The sequence below is a fragment of the Bubalus bubalis genome, chromosome 4, assembly GCF_019923935.1.
Source record: "Bubalus bubalis isolate 160015118507 breed Murrah chromosome 4, NDDB_SH_1, whole genome shotgun sequence".
Taxonomy (NCBI): domain Eukaryota; kingdom Metazoa; phylum Chordata; class Mammalia; order Artiodactyla; family Bovidae; genus Bubalus; species Bubalus bubalis.
In genome coordinates this window covers 135929238-135951233 of record NC_059160.1, presented here as the reverse complement: position 1 = coordinate 135951233, position 21996 = coordinate 135929238, and the positions used below count along the sequence as shown (strand labels likewise).

The 21996-nt window shown below is 39.8% G+C and overlaps 1 pseudogene; it reads left to right on the top strand.

The window, feature by feature from the left end:
- Positions 1-10385: 10385 nt before the first annotated feature.
- On the top strand, positions 10386-13113 carry LOC123333393 (annotated as a pseudogene).
- The last annotated feature ends 8883 nt before the right edge of the window (positions 13114-21996 follow it).

The following is a 21996-nucleotide window of genomic DNA, read 5'->3' as shown; positions in this document are numbered from 1 at the left end:
GAAGGGGACGCCAGAGGATGAGATGGCTGGATGGCATCACTGACTTGATGGACGTGGGTCTGGGTGAACTCCGGGAGTTGGTGATGGACAGGGAGGCCTGGCGTGCTGCGATTCATGGGGTCACAAAGACTCGGACACGACTGAGCGACTGAACTGAACTGATACCTGAATACAAAATAAAAAGTTAATAAATAAATAAATCCTGTCTCCACCTTTTGCCTGGGCCTGGTCTCTCAATTGATGGAATAGCAATTGGGCTGCAAGGTGGCTACTTTTCAAAGTTCTGACACCGGGATCCCACTGCTCAATTTAACATTAACCATAATATTGATGTGATGTCATTGCACAATATGATTTTTATGTCTTTGTGGACTTTTTATTTTTTTTACTCTTCCTCTTGCTGAGAGCCGTGTGCAGCTCCACGTATCATGGAGTCAGGTTTTTACTATCCTGAACGTGAAAGGTCACAGTTTTGGCAAGATGTGGATAAGCAAAACCCCATGTGTGTCTATAAAACTAAATAGTAATTCCAAAGTATCTCTTAGCATGAGCCTGGGATGTTTCCCAGGTTTTAAAATATATAACTTAAAATTCATGATCCTTTTGAGAAAAAATGCAGGAAAGTCAAATAAATCTTCTCTTTTATATACACATATCTCAGGGAAAACAGAATTTTATGTAAATAACTGCAGGTGGTGATGTAACAGTATTACAATAGCCCCTATAAATTCTGGAGTTTTTCAACTGCACTCTGAGCAAAGGCTCTGAGTCTCTGCATATTCTGTTCCTTCTCCCTGGAGTACCCTTTCCCTTCCTCGCTACTTACACCTAATTCACCTGAAAATTTTCTAATTTTCTTTTAGTTACAAGGGAGACAACCCTTTGTCTGGGAAGAGGTCTTTCTGTAATCTCTCTAAGACTGGTTAGTTGCCCCTCCACTGTGCTCTCTCAGCTACCTGAGTCTTTATGAAATGACTTAAATAATCTTCACCACACTATTTAAAGTTCTTTTTTGCCCTTGACTTCATAGGCACAGTAATGGTTGAAAAATAATTCTTGGTTTGTAATGCATTATCATTGCTGGTTTGTACTTAACCCTGTTTTATCATCATGTTCTAATTTATTTTATTTTTGGCCACAGTGAATAGCATATGCGGAGAAGGCGATGGCACCCCACTCCAATATTCTTGACTGGAAAATCCCATGGACGGAGGAGCCTGGTGGGCTGCAGTCCATGGGGTTGCGAAGAGTCGGACATGACTGAGTGACTTCACTTTCACTTTTTAGTTTCATGCATTGGAAAAGGAAATGGCAACCCACTCCAGTGTTCTTGCCTGGAGAATCCCAGGGACGGGGGAGCCTGGTGGGCTGCTGTCTATGGGGTCTCACAGAGTCAGACACGACTGAAGTGACTTAGCAGCAACAGCAGCATAGCATATGAGATCTTAGCTCTTGGACCAGGGATCTAGCTCATGCCCCCTGTAGTGGAAGCCCAGAGTCTCAATACTGGACCACCAGGGAAGTCCAATATGTGTTTTGTTTTTTCTCTTTACTTATTTGTAACCATACCACCTAGTATAAATATAATGGAAGATACATATGTAGCTTTAAATTTTCTAGTAGCTCTATTTTAAAAAGCATAAAGTAACAACTGAAATTAATTTTAATAATAAATTTGTTTAACCTAATATAGCCAAAAGATTATCACTCCAACAAATAATCAATACAAACATTACTAATGAGATATTTACATTTGTTTTTTTTCCCACATGAAGCCTTCAAAACTTGGTTTGTATTTTACATTTAGAGCATATATTAATTGTTTCTAGTCATATTTCAGATGATCAGTAGTTATACATGGCCAGTGGCTACCATATTAGACAGCACAGATTTATAATATAGCCAAATTCCACACACACATGACCAAAAACAAGAACGAAAGTATTGCCAATAACTTATGTCCACCTATAGATGCTTCCCTCATCTTGCTTTTTGTCAACTGCTCAGCTGGCCCAGCTAGAGGTTAAGATCATGGAGGACAGAATATGTATTAATATATTATATAGATGTTTATGTTTCATGGTCTTCTCAAAGTGTGATCTCTAGACACAGAATTCCCGAGACACTTTCAGTTCAAAGTGTTTTTATAATAATATTAAGATGTCATTTGCCTTTTTCACAGGCTGACATTTGCACAAATCATGAAAGCAATGGCGTGTAAAACTGCTGGCACCTTAGCATAAATCAACGTAGTAGCCCCATATAGTATAGTATTACCACACCACACTGGTAGTCCTTGTAATCATCAACGCCATGCACTGTTGGTTTTTTTACAAAAAGAGAAGTTTCACTTTAAAAGTCCTTAAGCATTAAAATGCATTTAATTTCATTAAATCTTGACCCTGTAATGATCATCTTTTTAATGTTTTGTGTAAGTGGTGATATGCATAAAGCACTTCTGCTGCACATCAATGTTCGAGTGCTGTCCCAAAAGAGCATTTGTGCAATTGTTTGAGCTGTGAACTGGGCTAGTGGCTTTTTTTCATGTAACACCATTTTGACTGGAAACAACAACTGGCAAACCATGGCCATTCAGAACTGAGACTTCAGTGGACACTTCCGTCAAAATAAACAAAGCGAACCTGTCACTTCAGAGAAAACAACTTGCAATATTTATTGCCAATAATTAAAATTTGAGCTTTCAAATGAAGATTCAAATTTTGGAAAATTTGTATCTACCCCTGTGAACTTCACAGCTTCTCAATATCTAAACACTTTTCAGAAGAAGTTAGGGGGGATATTAACAAATGTGAAAGTTTTTTTGGTTGTTATATAAAGAAGTGGCAACATTAGGAAGACAGGTATAGCTCAGGGTGCCAATATTTTCCAAATGACCAGCGTATAATGTTAACAAAATCATGCATGGGTAACAGATCCAATCAAAGTACAATATAAACCAGAATTTTAACCTAACAGAGAACAAAATGTTCGTTGATGTGGTTTCAAGTTTTATACTGCAAATGCCTTTAAGAAATTATACTCATTGAGTTTTAGTATAGTATCAAAGATTATCCAAAATCAACTGAAAAGGCTACTAAGATACTCCTTCCTTTCCCAACTGTGTACATATGTTTTTCTTTTTCTTCATATACTTTAAGCAAAAAACATACTGTAAAAAATTGAATCCATATTGCAAGGAGATATGAAAATTCAGCTGCTATCTATTGAGCCAGACATTCAAGAGGTTTGCAAAAATGTATAAGAGTGACACTCTATTCATTTTTATGCTTGGGAAAATATAGTTATTTTCATAAAATATATATTATTCATGTTTCCATGTAACGGGTTCATTATTATTATTTTAAAATAATAAGTTCATTTTGATATTTGGCAAAACTAATACAGTTATGTAAAGTTTAAAAATAAAATAAAATTAAAAAAAATTTCCACTACAGTAAGCATTGATAGACATAATGAAAATAAACAAAAGCTCTTTGAGACTCTCAATAAATTTTAAGAGTATAAACTATTTCTGAGATGAGACCAGAAGTTTAAGAACCACGAGCCTAGCACATTTCCTATTATATTATACTATACTATATTTTGCTTACATATTATATTTCACTTAGATATTATACTTATATATTATATGTGTTAATATATATTTTATAGTTTTCATGCTATGTTTACTATTATCTTAAGTTATCGAAGTTAACACCACCAGCGATGGGACAAATCAACATCATGTGCTTTCCATGTAATGTACTGAGAAAGACACAACATCATTTCCATGGTATTCTTAACAAAAATGCACATCCTGAATCTAATCATAAAGTAACATCAGACAAACCCAAGCTTTGACATTCTACCAAATATTTTACTTGTATTTTTTTTTTAAATATGTCAATATAAAAACACAAAGCTAACAACAACAAAGCAAAACCAAGAAATGGTTTCAGTTAAAACTAACCTAAAGAGGTATGACAACAGAATGCCATCTAAATCTGGGGATAATATTAACGGCAATTGGAAAAATCTGAACAAAGGCTATAGATAAGAAAATAATAGTCAATGTTAATTTCTTGATCTAGCTCATTGCACAGCGATTATGTCAGAGAATGTTCTTGTTTTTAGGAAATACACAGTTAAAGGGGGAAAGGTATCATTTCTGTTATTGACTCACATGGTTCAGAAAACAATATGAGAGGGTGAAGAGAAAAGAGCAAACGTGGTAAAACAATATTTGGAATTTGGGAAAAGGAAGTTCAGAAATTCCTTGCCTATTTTTGTCATCTGGTGGCTCAGATGGTAAAGAATCTGCCTGCAACGTGGAAGACCCTGGTTCCATCCCTGGGTCAGGAAGATCCCCTGGAGAAGAAACTGGCAACCCACTCCAGTATTCTTGCCTGGAGAATCCCATGGACAGAGGAGCCTGGCGGGCTATATATAGTCCATGGGGGCGTAAAGAGTCAGACACAACTGAGCAACTAACACACACATGATTGTCGTTCAGTCACTCAGTCGTGTCTGACTCTGCAAGCCCATGGACTACAGCATGCCAGGCTTCCCTGTCCTTCATCATCTCCAGCAGCTTGCTCAAACTCAAGTCCATTGAGTGGGTGATGCCATCCAACCATCCTCTCTCATTCAGTCCCTTTCTCCTCCTGCCTTCAATCTTTCCCAGCATCAGGGTCTTTTCCAATGAGTTAGTTCTTCACATCAGGTGGCCAAAGTATTAGAGCTTCAGCATGCTTCCAATGAATATTCAGAACTGATTTCCTTAGGATTGACTGGTTTGACCTCCTTGTTGTCCAAGGGACTCTCAAGAGTCTTCTCCAACGCCACACTTCAGAAGCATCAATTCTTTGGTGCTGGACTGGAAGAAACACAAGCTGGAATCAAGATTGCCAGGAGAAATATTAATAACCTCAGATATGCAGATGACACCACCCTTATGGCAGAAAGTGAAGAGGAACTAAAAAGCCTCTTGATGAAAGTGAAAGTGGAGAGTGAAAAAGTTGGCTTAAAGATCAACATTCAGAAAACGAAGATCATGGCATCCAGTCCCATCACTTCATGGGAAATAGATGGGGAAACAGTGGAAACAGTGTCAGACTTTATTTTGGGGGCTCCAAAATCACTGCCGATGGTGACTGCAGCCACGAAATTAAAAGACGCTTACTCCTTGGAAGGAAAGTTATGTCCAACCTAGAAAGCATATTGAAAAGCAGAGACATTACTTTGCCAGCAAAGGTCCATCTAGTCAAGGCTATGGTTTTTCCTGTGGTCATGTATGGATGTGAGAGTTGGACTGTGAAGAAGACTGAGCACCGAAGAGTTGATGCTTTTGAACTGCGGTGTTGGAGAAGACTCTTGAGAGTCCCTTGGACTGCAAGGAGATCCAACCAGTCCATTCTGAAGATCAGCCCTGGGATTTCTTTGGAGGGAATGATGCTGAAGCTGAAACTCCAGTACTTTGGCCACCTCATGCGAAGAGCTGACTCATTGGAAAAGACTGTGATGCTGGGAGGGATTGAGGGTAGGAGGAGAAGGAGACGACAGAGGATGAGATGGCTGGATGGCATCACTGACTCAATGGACTTGAGTCTGAGTGAACTCCGGGAGTTGGTGATGGACAGGGAGGCCTGGCATGCTGCGATTCATGGGGTCGCAAAGAGTCGGACACGACTGAGCGACTGAACTGAACTGAACTGAACAGCCTTCTTTATGGTCCAACTTTAGTTGAACTTTTCTGTTAGTCCAAAATTATGTCAAAACAAGGAGTTAAACGGAAAAGGTTTACTCAACAAATACATGAGTGGATCATTTCCTAGATACTCCACTTTCTTTACTTTCTGGATTTAGATGTAAGAAGGATTATATGGAGGAAAATCTTACAGATACAGAGAACAGACTTGTGGTTGCCATAGGGGGTGGGAGTTAGGGGAGTGAGGGATTGGGAGTTTGGGATTAGCACATGCAAACTAGTATATATGGGATGGATAAACAACAAGGTCATACTGTATAGCACAGGAAACTATATTCAATATCCTGTGATAAACTGTAATGGAAATAATATGAAAAGGAATATATATATCTATAACTGAGTCATTTTGCTATTCAGCAGAAATTAAAACGTTGCAAATCAAATATATTCCATAAAAACTTTTTAAAAAACAACAAAAATCAAAAAGTCTCTTAATGATTATTATATCCTTAATTTGCTTTAACAATGTGTGCTAAAAGTACCTCCCCAATTTACCTCCTTTTGTCATTTTTTTCTTAAAAGGGCCTTTGGATCCCAGAAATTGAGGTTTTCATTACATGAACTGCAAGTCATTTTGCTCCCACTTTGATGTGGAGGGAAAGAGGATCGTTTGCCAGTCTTTAACACAAAATGAAGAGGAAAGAGTAATTAGAAAATTACTCTTGAAATAAACTAGAAAGGCGCTTGAGTCCCATCTTAGCTTCGGCCATCAGGAGTTCGTACAGCTGGGAGGGAAGTTAATCCTCAGCGGCTCTGTTTCAGGAGGCTCTGGACAGCAGGGCCAGGGGGTGGGACGAGGGAATCTGTGAATCTTCGTTCCACTCCTCTGGTCTGAAAGTGCATCTCTTGTGGCTTGACTGCTCCTAGGGTGAAAAAGGAGTCTAGGCCGTCTAGGATTGGCTGAAACGTGTGTGGTTAAGAGTCTAGCCCAACGGATAACTAGAAGCAGATTCTGGGAATGAGCAGAGGATTTTTTTCTTTTTAAAACAACACACCCTCCATCTTTTCTTAATTCAGTTCTGCACAGGTTGCCTCGCCCGACTCCCTCTAGTGGCCCCGAGGAGGATAGTCACGGCAGGAGGAGCCTTTGTGTTTCTGACCGTGGCTTCCCTGTTCAGACAAGAGTCATGAGAATTGGTTTCTTGTTTTAAGAGGAAGAGCCTTATAAATTAGTTAATTCAACCTTAGTTAAGGATGTCAAAATCTAGAGAGGTTAAAGAAATGTCCTGAGGGCACAGCAAATTAAAGGGGTAACCCAGGACAACTGACTAGCTGTCCCTAGCCTTTCCCAGGACAACTTGAAGAGGAGCCCCACTGGCTTCCCACATGCACGGAGAATCTCCAAAGCCATACTTAAAAGAAAATACAGAGCCCTTATCTCCTTATCATTTAGGGCCTGCAGAGTCCTGCACACTTTGCCCAACTTCTTTTCTGCCCTTCTCCCAGGTTCCATGGGCTCCCACCAGTTGCTTTTAGTGTAGAGCCTGCAGAACTCTGACATTAGATTGTTCATCCGTGTATCTGTTCATAATCTGTGTTCCAGGGTAGAATGTAACCTCTACAAAGGCTTTTTCTTTCTTGCTGTTTCCCCAACACCAATCACAGGATACGTATATTAGATTCCCATGACTGACCTAACGAATCACCACAAACTTGGTAGCCTAAGGCAACAGAAAATTATTCGTTTACCTTTCTGGAGGCCAGAAGTCTAAAATCAATTTCACTGAGCCAAAGTCAAGGTTTTGGCAAAGGCCACACTCCCTTCCAGGGGTTGTATGGGAGAATCAGCTATTTTTCTTGCAGTCTCTGGTGGCTGGTGGCAGGTCTTAGCTTGCGACTCTATCATCCATCTTCAAGGCCATCTTTAAGTGTCTCTCTGTCCTTCTCATAAGGATACTTGTGATGACATTCAGGACCCACCCAGTCCCTTCGCAAGGCAGGAAATTGAGGTTCCTGAAGACTTTAGTGATGGCCCTGGTCAGACAAGTAGGAGTCGCAGACATAGGTTTGAACCCAGGCAGTCTGACCCCAGGGCCCCTCCACCACCCTGTCCAGGAGTCTGAGGGCACTTGGGCTTTTATAGTTCCTGCTTTACAGTTAAGCCCAATCAACTATCCTAAGTCCTATTCTAGACTGCAGCGATACCAGGAGACCTAGGGTCAATCCTTATTCTCCAGGATATATCCATTTGTGTGGAAAGAAAAGGCATTAAGTCAGAGAGTGGCTACCCTTGTGTGGCAGTGACTAAAAGAGCATGAGAGGGCTTCTGGGAGCCTGTAATGCCGTTTCTTGCCCTGGTGCTGGCTACAATAGTGTGTGAAACCGTTTAGAATAGTTCATCACTGTACACTTGTAACTTACGCACTTTTGTCAGTGTGTACTATATTTTGAAAAAGACCAAATGAGGGCATAAAGTCAGGGCTCTAGGAAATGTCAAGAGAGGCCATAAGGCAGTCTCTCCCACAGCGCTGGGTATCTAGGCCATTTCTTAGCCTTCTCACTAACTACCTGACTAATAAAGGGCTGTGAGGTAGGAGGTAAGGAAATGAGGATTTTCCAGGGTCTTTCCTATCAAAATTCCCAAGGTCAGCCCACCTCAAATTCAGTTTGGCTGTAAAGCAGAAATGAACAGACATTTTCAAGTAATATTTAAAATGTTGCCAATAAGGAGTAACTCCTCTCCCCAAAGAAATCTGTTAATATTATGACATAAACTTTGAAAATCCTAGGCTAAACAAATTTTGATCCCTTTTTGACTGCAGGACTTATCAGAGCCTTTAATATATTAACATGAAATGTAAGACTATCCCTGGGTCAGGAAGATACCCTAGAGTAGGCATGGCAACCCACTCCAGTATTCTTGCCTGGAAAATTCCATGGACACAAGGGCCTGGCGGGCTACAGTCCATGGTGTCACAAAGAGTAGGATATGACTGAGTGACTGAGTACACATGCACACACAATGTTCAGTCACTCAGTCGTGTTCATCTCTTTGTGACCTCATGGACTGCAGCACACCAGGCCTCCCTGTCCATCACCAACTCCTGGAGCTTGCTCAAACTCATGTCCATCAAGTCAGTGATGCCATCCAACCATCTCATCCTCTGTCATGCCCTTCTCCTCCCACCTTCAATCTTTCCCAGCATCAGGGTATTTTCCAGTGAGTCAGTTCTTCATATCAGGTGGCCAAAATATTGGAGTTTCAGCTTCAGCATCAATCCTTCCAATGAATATTCAGGACTAATTTCCTTTAGGATAGACTGGTTGGATCTCCTTGCAGTCCAAGGGACTCTACAATGCCACAGTTCAAAAGCATTAATTCTTTGTCACTCAGCTTTCTTTATAGTCCAACTCTCACATCCATACATTACTACTGGAAAAACCATAGCTTTGACTAGACATACCTTTGTTGGCAAAGTAATGTCTCTGCTTTTTAATATGCTGTCTAGGTTGGTCATAGCTTTTCTTTTTTTTTTGAAGATTTTAAATTTTATTTTATTTTTAAACTTTACATAATCCGTCACAGGTATACATGTGTTCCCCATCCTGAACCCTCCTCCCTCCTCCCTTCCCATTCCATCCCTCTGGGTTGTGGTCATAGCTTTTCTTCCAAGGAGCAAGCGTCTTTTAATTTCATGGCTACAGTCACCACCTGCAGTGATTTTGGAGCCCAAGAAAATAAAGTCTGTCACTGTTTCCATTGTTTTCCCATCTATTTGCCATGAAGTGATGGGACCGGATGCCATGATCTTAGTTTTTTGAATATTGAGTTTTAAGCCAACTTTTCACTCTCCTCTTTCACATTCATCAAGAGGATCTTTAGTCCCCTCTTGTACACATGCAAGAGGGAGATATATTTTGCTTTTTTCACAGACTTATTTTACTATGGAATACTTTATTTGTATTCTTAACACTTTCATGATTAATGTTCTAAGGGACAAATTTGGGGAAGTTCTATTGTAGAATCCTAATTCATAGATCCAGTTCACCCAAAGATTGTGCAGACTGATGTTTCAAAGTATTCCCTGAGGCCTGTCTAGGTTACTTTCACTGTCCCTCCACAAGCCATAAGTGTTGCTTCAAGTGACCAAATAAAATATCCCATAACCTAAATGTCTGGATAAATGATGGGGGGCAGAAGACAGCTGGAGAGCAGAGAAGGATTGGAGTGCAAAGAGAAAGAATTACAATGACTTGAGCTCCAGATTATCCTGAAGAGTCATAAGAGTGTTTTGAACAAAATGATCATTAACTATGAAGATGCAGGGTGTTCTCTCATTAAAAACAAACAAACAAAAAGAGTGGACTCTGGACTCAAGGACAAGATGGAACTGGAAACCTACTGGAAACCTGGATGCCACCAAGGCTTCCTCTCTATCAGTGGTCCTCAGGATCCCCTTCATCATTCTCTCTCTCTCTGTAGACTTCTGATTTTGCTTCTTGACTGGCAAGATGGAAAATATGTTGACCAACATTTCCAGAGTTTGTCTGTCATTGTCCAGTCATTAGGAAAGAGGGTCAACTGACTTAATCCCAAATTTCTAAGAAAGGGATATTGGTCAGGCTGCTAGCTACTGGTGAGAACACTGGGTGGGTCACAGAGCATGCCAGTCACACCATGACTGTGGGGTATAGGGTACAGTATGGATGCCCATATACAGGTGGGGAGCTGTGCAGACCACCTAAAAGATGGCTGTTCAAATACAAGATGTGTTCTGTGTACAGCTGGTTTTTAAAAGCACTTTCTCGCTTTCTATAAATAAATAAACAGGATTTTTTTTATATATAATTTTCCGTTCTTCAGAATCATGACCCAAAGCAGTGGCTCCCCTCCGCTGACCTGTAGATGTGTCCTATGGAGGGGATGCTACAGTCTGTGCTAGCCATTCCTGAAAATCATTTCACCCAAGAAGCATGAGAGATTGCATTTTTCTTTTTAATGATTTGTTTCTTTCCTCTAAAATCTGAGTCCATGGAGGGAAATTTGGTTAATTAACAATATTTGTTTTGAGAAACTGGTTATTTAAAGCTTCACTGGGCAGAATTTCAGTTGTTTTAGACTATTACATCCTCCATATTTAATGCCATCGTTTCGAAAATGGATTGACTTCAGAAGTACTTTTCTCTTGCTTTGGAGATTTTGCACATTGGCCCAAATGGGTTTTATTTTCCATTTTAATTTATACAGTATAAATACAATGTTGGACTTCTTTGGAGTTAACAGTTTCACTGTGCAGATGTTTCTTGAAAGCCTTTTCAATTCATGTGTTGGTTTAAAAAAAAATTTTTTTTATTAGCCTGGCAGGCAGCCAGAAAAAAAGAAAATTCCATTTTGCATAGAACTGTAAGATTTTCTTCCTTGTTCTTTCCCCACCCCCAGCCAGCGACAGGATTATTAGGATTAAAGATGCCATAGTGACATCTTGTGGTCAACTGCCAGAGACACAGCAAAAAGCGGTGGGATGACAGAAGTGATCTAGTTCATTCTCCCACAAGTATTTTTTGATTTATGTTATTTGCTTTTTATTTACCAGTTGGCTGAAATCACTCTAGAGTTCCAGGTTGTTTTGCTCTATGGGAACTACTCAAATTTACCCCATAGAAAGGATAAACATGCTGTGTTCTGGAAAGGAAAAGAAGGACATAACTCTTGCTTTGCCTTTTTGTTGGACTCTCATGCAAACAGTATTACACAAGCTACTCAGTAATAACTCTGAAAAGTAATAAAATCTTTTCCCAAAAAAGAGACGAGAAACAGCGATTCTAAATGAGCTCTCATTCTTTATAATTCTAAGCTTTTAGCAACTAACAGATTGTTTATTTAGCTTGTTTAGTATTTAGATGAAATGTATAAATAATAACCCTCCAAACTTTATTTCTTCACCCAAACTAGTGTCAATGGAGATTAAAAACCTGCTTGCATAATTCTTGACTTTTAAAAAATAAATATAGCAAATAATATACAACAATAAAAAATTATTATTGGAAGCTTTGTAAAATACACACAAAAAAATGATATACTGTTAAAAAAGCAAAACACCAAATTATATATCAGCTGTGATCCTATATGCACATCAGTGTGACAATCTATACTGTGTAGAAGTCTACACAAGTATAGATGCAAATGTCAAAATCAAGGCCTACGTGGAGAAGGGTGTAGACACAGGAATAAGCCCAGAAAAAACACATATACTAATAAGCATTTTCTGTTTCATGATACTATTGTTGTTGTTCAGTCGCTAAGTTGTGTCCAAATCTTTGAGGCCCTATGGACTGCAGCAAGACAGGCTCCTCCTCCACTATGTCCTGGAGTTTGTTCAAATTCATGTCCATTGAGTTCATATACTGCTGAAGCCTAGCTAGCTTGTAGGATTTTGAGCATTATCTTGCTAGCATGTGAAATGAGTGCAATTGTATAATAGTTTGAACTCTTTGACATTGCCCTTCTTTGGGATTGGAACAAAAACTGGCTTTTTCCAGTTCTGTGTGAAAAAAATAATAATTACCAAATTTCCTCCAAAGCAGAAATTAAAGCATGTTATAAAACTACAGTGATAGGCTTCGCGGAGAGTCGCCAGGTTGTTGCTTCAACGGTGCTTGAACAGAAGCGACTGCTCATCCCCCGCCCCTGCCGGCCACTCAGAGCCAGCCCTCCTCACCGCCTGAAGGGGCCCTCCGACCGCCCACGGTCCCTGCCGCCACTCCAGCAACGCGCAGCGCCGCCGGCCACCGCCGCCTCTTCTCGGCCCAGCGCCCTGACGACCGCATCCCCCTTGCAGGTGCGCTAGAACTACCACCAGCACGTGGAGGCCTCCATCAGCTGCCAGATCAACCTGGAGCGCTACACCTTCTATGTCTACCTGCCCATGTCATACTATTTTGACCACGATGACGTGGCTTTGAAGAACTTTGCCAAATACTTTCTTCACCAATCTCATGAGGAGAGGGAACATACTGAGAAACCGATGAAGCTGCAGAGCCAACGAGGTGGCCAAATCTTCCTTCAGGATATCAAGAAACCAAACGGCCATGACTGGGAGAATGGGCTGAATGCAACGGAATGTGCGCTATGCTTGGAAAGAAGTGTGAATCAGTCACTACTGGAACTGCACAAACTGGCCACTGAAAAAAATGACTCCCAGCTGTGTAATTTCACTGAGACTCATTACCTGAATGAGCAGGTAGAAGCCACAAAGAACTGGGTAACCACATAATCACCTTGTGCAAGATGTGGGCCCCTGGATCTGGCATAGCAGAGTACTTCTTTGACAAGCACACCCTTGGATACATGAGAGCTAAGCCTCAGGCTGCCTTCCCATAGCCACAGGGGTGACATTCCTGGGCACCAAGGCGGTGCATGCATATTTGGGTTACCTTCACCTTTTCTGTAAGTTGTACCAAAACATCTACTAAAGTTCTTTCTTTAGCACCATTCCTTCAAATAAAGTAATTTGGTACCCCCAAAAATAAACAAATAAAAAATAAAACTATAGTGATTAAAAATATATACTGCTGATACATGAATAGATTGAGAGACCAATGAAAAAGAATAGAAAGTCCAGAAGAGACCTAAGAACACATGCGAATTTAGTATGTGATAAATTTAATATATCTTAAAGAACAATATCACAAATCCACTGAGAAAAGATAGGTTACTCAGTTAAAGACTTTAGGCTAGCTGGATGGCCATCTAAAAAGAAGTTGGATCCCATACTTCACACCTTACACCCAGAAAAATTCAAAGAGGTACAAAAATTTAAATATAAAAAAGAATAGTGTATTATAAGTAATGTAAGAAACCATGAGAGAACTATTTAATAATCTCAGAGTGCAGAATATCTTTGCATTTATGACACACATGAAACACAGAAGTCACAACATTGTGCCGAAAAAAAAAATTAAAGACAAATGACAAAACTGGAAGGAAGAAACATTTGTAATAGATATCATGCTAATTTTTCTAAATATATAATGAATTTCTAAAAATCAATAAGGAGCAAACCAATGACCCAATTAAAAAATAGGCAGTGATTTGCAGCAACATGGATGGGCCTAGAGATTATCATACTAAGTGAAATAAGTCAGAAAGAGAAAGACAAATATCTTATGATATCACTTATATGTGGAATTTTTTAAGTGATACATTCATTTTTTTAAGTGAACTGATTTACAAAACAAAAACGTACTCACAGACATAGAAAACCAACTTATGGTTACCAAAGGGGAAAGGTGGCGAGGGATAAATTAGGAGTTTGTGATTAACAGATACATAATACTATATATAAAATAGAGAAGCAACAAGGACCTAATGTATAGCAGAGAGAACTATATTCAATATCTGGTAATAACTTATAATGGAAAAGAGTCTGAAAAAGAATGTGTGTATATATATATATATATACATATGTATAACTGAATTACTTTGTTGTACACTAGAAAGTAACACAACATTGTAAATCAACTGTACTTTAATAAAATTAATTTTAAAAATAGACAAAAGGTATGAACGAACTCTTCCCAGCAAAGAAAACCCAAGTAAGTCTTAAAACATGTGAAATGGAATTCAACATCACTCACAATTGGAGAGATGTACTTTACAGCTCTCAGAAAATGCCGTTTTGCATCTAGCCCATTGGCAGAAAGCAAACTTTGATAGGCAACTGTATTGGTGGCGGTGTGGGGATAAAGGCCTTCTCCTACATCACTGGTGGAAGTGGAAATTAGAACAATCCTTGTGAAGGACAATCTGTGAATGAACATATCCTTTGATATAGCTATTCCACTCCCAGGAATTTATAGAACAAAAGATGCTCCCATATGCAAAATGACTTATGTGCACGGTCATTCACTGCAGCAATGTTTAAACAAAAAGTTTAAACAGCAATGTTTCAGCAAAATGCTGAAGACATCATCAGAATATTGGTTAAGGAAATTATAATACATCCACATAAAAGAATACTGTGCAGCTCTACAAGAAGAAAAGGGTGACATTCTTTATGGATGGATGTAGATCATCTCAAAGATGTATTGTTAAGGTGAAATTCAGGGCTTAAAAAAGTATAGACTGTGCTATCATTTATCTTACAAATCAAAAAAGAAATACACTGAATATACATATCTGCTGATGTTTACAAAATCTGTCACTTGAAGAAATCCTAACAATGTTTAGCTAAAAATCCAAAAGGAATGACCGCTGAATGTCCAGACTCACTCAACATGCTGAGACCTTGGTTATGCTCAGGGCTATATACTCTTCACTGGAAGTTCAGGGAAGACTAATAACAGAGATGTGAAGAGAACCCTCAGGCAGGCCTGAGAGCTCCCTAAAGGTGTCCTCCCCAAAATGGGATTGTTTTCAAACCATGTGAATTCTTTTTTTTCTTAATCAATTGATATAAATCTGACATTCTCATCAACAACATATCTACATTTGTTTTAAGATAACAATGATTTCTTTTCCTCCAAGGAAGATGCAATGTATCGGGCTGAGGTCTCAGACACCCACAGATACATAGTGGCCTTCACTCACCTTTGGCAGCAAGAGAGATTTACCTAGGATCATACTCACATCTTTAACTATCCAACTTATTGTGCTTGATCTTTCCTCCAGAATTCCAAATAACAACAACAATAACAGATTTGTTGCACACTTGGCATTCTATTTAAATGCTCACAGTAATCCTAGAATGTGAAGATGATTAATATCCTCATTTTAAAAATGCAAAAGCTGAGGCTCGGAGGGTTAAATGGCTTGTCCAGCACCACACAAGCTAAAAAGTAGAAAGGCTAACATTCTGCCACAAATGAATCAAACACCAGCATTATTTCTCTTTCTCTATAACAAGCAATTTCCAATTTTCTCTGCACTCTTCTTCAACACCCTCTTTATTTGGTTCTCTTTCTAGTGCGCCTCCTTGATTTATTAAACATTATAATTTCCTCTGGTTTCAGAGTCTACAAATTCTAGTGATTCTCAATCCTAGCTGCACATTGGACTCTCTTGAAGGGATTTTTAAAATACACCCATGACCAGAGAATTCCTGGCGGTCCAGTGGTTAGGATTCAGTACTTTCACTGCTGTGGCCAGGGTTCAATTCCTGGCTGGGGAACTAAGATCCTGCAAGCCACCCAGCGAGATATATATATATATATATATATACACACACACACATACATATATACACACACATATCTCCATACCTATGACCAGAACTCACCCCTAGACAGTTTGTTTTCATTAGTCTGGGATGAGATCTAGGAAACAGTGTTTTCAACCACTTATCTCCACTCCTAGTGTCTAGTAGACATTCACTAAATATTTGTTATCTGAATGAATGAATGGATGATGAAAGAATAAATGAGTGAATGAACGAACTCTTGAGAGTCCCTTGGACTGAAAGGAGATCAACAAGTCAGTCCTAAAGGAATTGAATATTCATTGGAAAGACTGCTGCTGAAGCTGAAGCTCCAATACTTTGGCCACCTGATGCAAAGAGCTGACTCATTGGAAAAGACCCTGATGCTGGGAAAGACTGAATGCAAAAGAAGAAGCAGGTGGCAGAGGAGGAGATGGTTAGATAGCATCACCGACTTAATAGACATGAATTTGAGCAAACTCCAGCAGATAGTGGAGGACAGAGAAGCCTGGCATGTGGTAGTCCATGGGGTCGCAAAGAAGTGGACACAACTTAGCGACTGAACAACGAGATGCCAAAATTGTTTTTGACGATAAAGCAAAAGCAGTTTTGAAAGCCCTAGGCTAGGTGGTAAATACAGAATTGTTTTCCTGTCTCCTTCTGGGATGCTGGGATAGAAGGAAGCTGCATCCCTGTAACCCACTCCATTTCCACACAAAGGAAAACTATAAATAGCAGCTCTGAATCACATGAGGGTTATGTAATACAAAGTTCACAGAGCAGGCTGCCTTTATCACTCAGGCTTAAGTTGCACTGAAATGGAAACTCAGCTGATGCCCTATGTATTAGTTTCTCCAAATGATTAAAGTCTGCGACACTTGTCCAGACCATCTATTTCCATCGCCCAGCTTTGAGGCTAGTTGCCAGGACCCCTCTTGCCAAAGAATTCCTCCTGTCTTTCCAGATAACAAGTAGGCAATTTCAGCAGAATTATTTTTATTTGCAAAGATAAGACCAGAATTTCCCCTGGTCAAATGAAAAGGCCATGAACATTAGCTCTTCAGACACCTGGGAACACTAGATCACAGCCTCCAGTGAGGAGGTAGATATAACACACTTCTGATTATGGTTCCAGAGAGGTCACCCCTGCTTGTTTCTGTAGAAATTTACTGATCATCTGAAATCCTGTGGTGAAACTCAAATCCACTGTGCACCATTTAGAAGGGGTTTGCCATCCTCTATGAAACAACAGGGTTACCAGCCTGCATAGGGAAAGGATTCCACTACCTCTGAACACACATTTGACTCTCACTGGCTGATACAGGGGACTTTGGAATAAATGTTTCCATGAGTCAAAGGGCAAGTATTCAGTGGCAGAGATGGGTACCCGCATTCTCCTTTTCTTTTTTAATGCCCAACTAGCCCTTATTTCCCAGCCTGGCTTGCAGTTAGCCATGGCCATGTGACAGTGTCCTCAATGACGGAATGCGAGAACTGAGGTGTACTATGTTCAGACCTCTCCAGGCACTTTGCTCTGATTTTATCTGCCTTCTGGACAGTTGGTATGGAGATGCCTCCTAGGCAACTCTGGAAGCCATGGGTTGAAGATGCTAGAGCATAACCAGTCTGGGAATTGATAAGCTCAGAATTCTTGTGTGAAATTAGGTGAGGATGTTTGCAAGGGTCACCTGGCTTACCTTTACAAGGATGGGCAATTTTTCCAAATTTCATCTCAAAACACAGACACACTATTACAAGCCAAGGCCTGAACTGGAGGAAAGGGATACTTCAAGTAAAATTCACACTATATTATGGATGGGTCTCTGGAACAGTTGATCAAAATTGAAATCTTTATCAAACTGTAAGTCAAGAAGATAAAAAAGAATCTTTTAAGACCTTTCTGTAATTCAAATCATAATCCACATTCCTGATCTAAGTAGTTTTTACAATATCACAGACTAGTAATTCTTTTAGTGAAACACAATTTATATTTTTCAGAAGCTGTAATGACGTCCATGATATCACTGAAGTGAGAGCAAAGGCAGAATGGGGAAAGAAGAAAATATTAATTCAACACTTAGATGAAAATGAAAAATAATCCTCAGCTTAGATATCGACTATGGTATAGCCGAAAGGATTCCTGGGCAGAAAGCAGGCAGAGTGTTCAATGCACAACCAATTCTGAAGTTGGTAGAATGCTCTGGAATTCTATTCCAGAGACAGAATGATCATGATAGATGATGCTTGCTTGGCATCTATTGTCAAATGTAGATGTCTGGCAACAGAAGAGAGGGGAACTCTGTCCCCAATCGATGCCCTTCCAACCCATATCAGGGGCAAGGACTGAAGGGGGTTGATAAAGCATGGTGCTTATTTGGGAAAATAAGTGAAAAGTCACTCTGGAGAAGAGCTCCAACATCAAATAAACATAAAAAGAATTCTTCAAGTATGAGGGGGGGAAGTAAGCTCTTAAAACTTAAGATCTTGGCAGGAAGGAAGGGCTGATTGAGCTAAGAAGAAATCTATCCTTCCTTTGTCTGCATTAGAGAGATTTGGCACAGACTGAAGGACCTTACTCAAATTTTACCACTCGCCCTAGAAACCTTGTATGAAGTCTCTCCTCAGCCATCAGGCCAAATCTGAATGCAATGACTTTAAAAAGCTTCCCAAATGAGCCTTTCAGCAGTTTTATATACTGTTGAGAAAGGAGAGGGAGAGTAGCTACTATGGCTAGAGAACAAAGAAAACCAAATTCTTGACTGCCCACTCCATAGATAAAACACTATCAAGCACATGTATAGCTATGAATTAAAGTATATATGTGCACTACTGCATATAATACTATGCGGCTTCCCAGGTGGCTCAGATGGTAAAGCATCTGCCTGCAGTGCGGGAGACCAGGGTTCGATCCCTGGGTTGGGAAGATCCCCTGGAGAAGGAAATGGCAACCCACTCCAGTACTCTTGCCTGGAAAACTCCATAGACTGAGAGGCTCCTCAGAGCCTGGTAGGCTACAGTCCATGGGGTCGCAAAGAGTAATACTAACATTAATGTTTTCTTCTTGCACTCTATATGGGTTGTCTTATATATGTTGGACACCACCACCTTCTATCTTAATACTTAGAGAGATTTTACCTTCATAAGAGGGGCTGTAGTATCAAAAAAAGATGAAAAACAATTCTTGGCTTGGGCTTTAGCTAAGTGATACTTCTACAGAGCTGTCCCTTAGTTGTGTCTAGGTTGAAAGTACAGGTTGTGTGTTATCTAATAATGCCACACTCAAGTCTATTGCCTGAGCAACCAGAAGAATCATGTGGAAATGGAGCTCCTTAAGGGTATAACTCGTGTTTTATTTATCTTGCTCTCCACTAGGGCTAGCAGGGTGCCCTAGGACACCAAGGACATGCTGGTTCCTCAGTGATGCTTGTTGAATTCAAACATGAGTGAGTAAATGATTGAACAATCAAATGAATGCATGATAATATTTTTAAGCTACAGGAAAAACACAATATTTAAGTGTAACTCTCACTTGTCAGTGAAAAATCTCCATTGCTGGAGGAATGCACATTTTCTGCCTGGCCTGTCTGAGAATCCCATGACCGGAATTTAGCTAAAGTTCTTTCCAATTTCTCCATAGGAGCTCTTCTTCAAAGGCCTCTGAGGTCTAGGTAGGTACCACAGAGTCCAGAAGAAGACCAGTAAAGCAACAGGGAGAAGTGATGGAAACTGGCAAAATGGAGGATGATGCATTGGGCCTGATGAGGGTGACCATTTTTGCCTCCATTAGGCCAGGTGTTGTCTTCTCTGGGTGTCTAATGGTTTTGTGACTTGTCTCATCAACTACATTGTAAACCTAAAGACGTCTGGGAATATGAGGTGTTTCTCCTTTCTCCTTTCTGTCCCCACCACGGTCTGGTGGGATAAGAACTGACTTGGAATCCAAACTTGCAAGTCTTCAACTCAATCAGCTAGGCAGCCTTAGATAAGGAACTTAACTCCTGTGACCCTCAGTTTCCTTAGCCAGCCAATAAGAATAGTACTACCTCACTCAACAGGCTGTTCAAAGAGCAGACAAGACTTTTGCCAACTGTAATACTGTACACAAATGTGAGGATTACTATTAATTTTATTATTAGAGAATGCAGTTTCAACAGTTGTTGAAACCCATTGAACTGAATAGAGAGGTGATGCAATTCTATACACTTGGCAAAAAATCAATATCTGCCTCTACTTAACTCCTTTTGAAAACAACATGTATAGAGAATATTAAAATATATATGTAGAGAAGGCAAGCTAACACATATATCAACACATCACATTATTGTTACCGAAAGGTTGGAACTAGTGAACACTTGTGATTTTATGGTAAATAAACAAGTACTGGGCTTCCCTGGTGGGAGTCCATCTTGCAATGCAGGGGATACAGGTTCAAACCCTAGTCCGGGAAGATCCCATATGCCTTGAAGCAACTAAGCCAGACTGCCACAACTACTGAGCCCGCTCTCTAGAGCCCCAAGCCACAACTATTAAGCCCATGAGCTGCACTACTGAAGCCCGAGGACCTAGAGCCCATGCTCTGCAACAAGAGAAGCCACCGCAATGAGAAGCCTGCACACCACAGCTACAGAGTAGCCCCCACTTGCTGCTACTAGAAAAAGCCCATGCATAGCAATGAAGACCCAGCACAGCCAAAAATAAAATAATTTTTTTAAAAAGTATTGATAAATGCTTTCCCACTTTACAGTTTAAAATATATTAATTGTACATGTGCTTTATTGGGACATGCACTATATCCATTATAAAATGTATCCTAAGCACTATAATTGTTATCACTTGAATATTTCTATGTAGTAGAATTACTGTTAAAATTTTCTTCTTTGTGCTTTTCTATATTCTTCAACTTTTCTTTAATAAACACATCATTTTTAATGATGATAAACATCATTTTTAATCATTTTAATAAACACACAACATTTTTTCTGACTCTGAAATATTTAAAAAGAAAAAAATTGCCCAGTTTATTCCTGACTTACTTCTGTCTTGGATTGGTGGGTGACCACAGACGTTTGTAAGAATATTTTTAAACTGTGGTAGGAGATTAGGAAAAATTTATCAAAATAACACAGTCATTCATAGGAAAGATCTAATTAAATAAAATATGATTTTAAAATTCTTTATCTAATGTCTCCTAGATCTGTGGTTTAAAAGAAAAAGCTGTCTGTATATGCTATTTTTGTATAAAAATGGAGACGTATAAGAGCATACATTCACACCTGCTTATTTGTATAAAGAAAACATTAGCGGGGAGAAGTGGAGACCAGAGTGAAAGGTGGGAATTCGGATGATGAGAACAAGAAAGAATCAGGACTTTGTGTACTTTTTGTTATACTGCTTGAATTTTTAAAATGTCATACATATATCACTGTAAATCAACTATATTCCAATAAAATTAATTTTAAAAAATAAAATAACACATCATGTGCAAGTAATAACAAGTCTAATATGCAAATGTTACAAGTGCTCCTGACCTTTGTTCTAGGGCGTCAGGCCTCACACTGGGTCTGGGCTGGAGGCCGCCCTCGCCAGTGGAGAGATGGATGTGGAGGCTTATGCGGCCACGAAAGCACTAGGCTGGTCCTGGGCCCACTCTCCTCAGCCTGCTGTGTCATCCTCCTTAGATTTATCTGCTTCCTCTGGCAGCATGAAACCCTGGCTTCACAGTGTCTATGTTCTCTGCTCCAATCCAGGAGGGTTCTTGGTTGCCAGTTGGTCACATTGAGCATATCTGGTTATGTTTCAGGGGCTCTCTCTGTTCAACAAACTTTATAAACCAGGCTCAGTAAACTGAAAACAACACATGCTGATTATAGTCTTGCGTTCAGTGGAGTCTGAGATACAGTTGGGCGAGAAAAGCCCAGAAGGCGTCCCCTAGAGCAACCAGGCCCACTCCATGCTCCCAGCTAGGATCTGCATCAAATGGAGCCTCAGATGGCCTCTCTTGAGTCCATCCATTTATTCTAATGGGAAATGCTAGCATATGGTTCCTTGATTATCCAACTGCAAGCTGCCTCATGCACATGTTCTGTGGAAGGG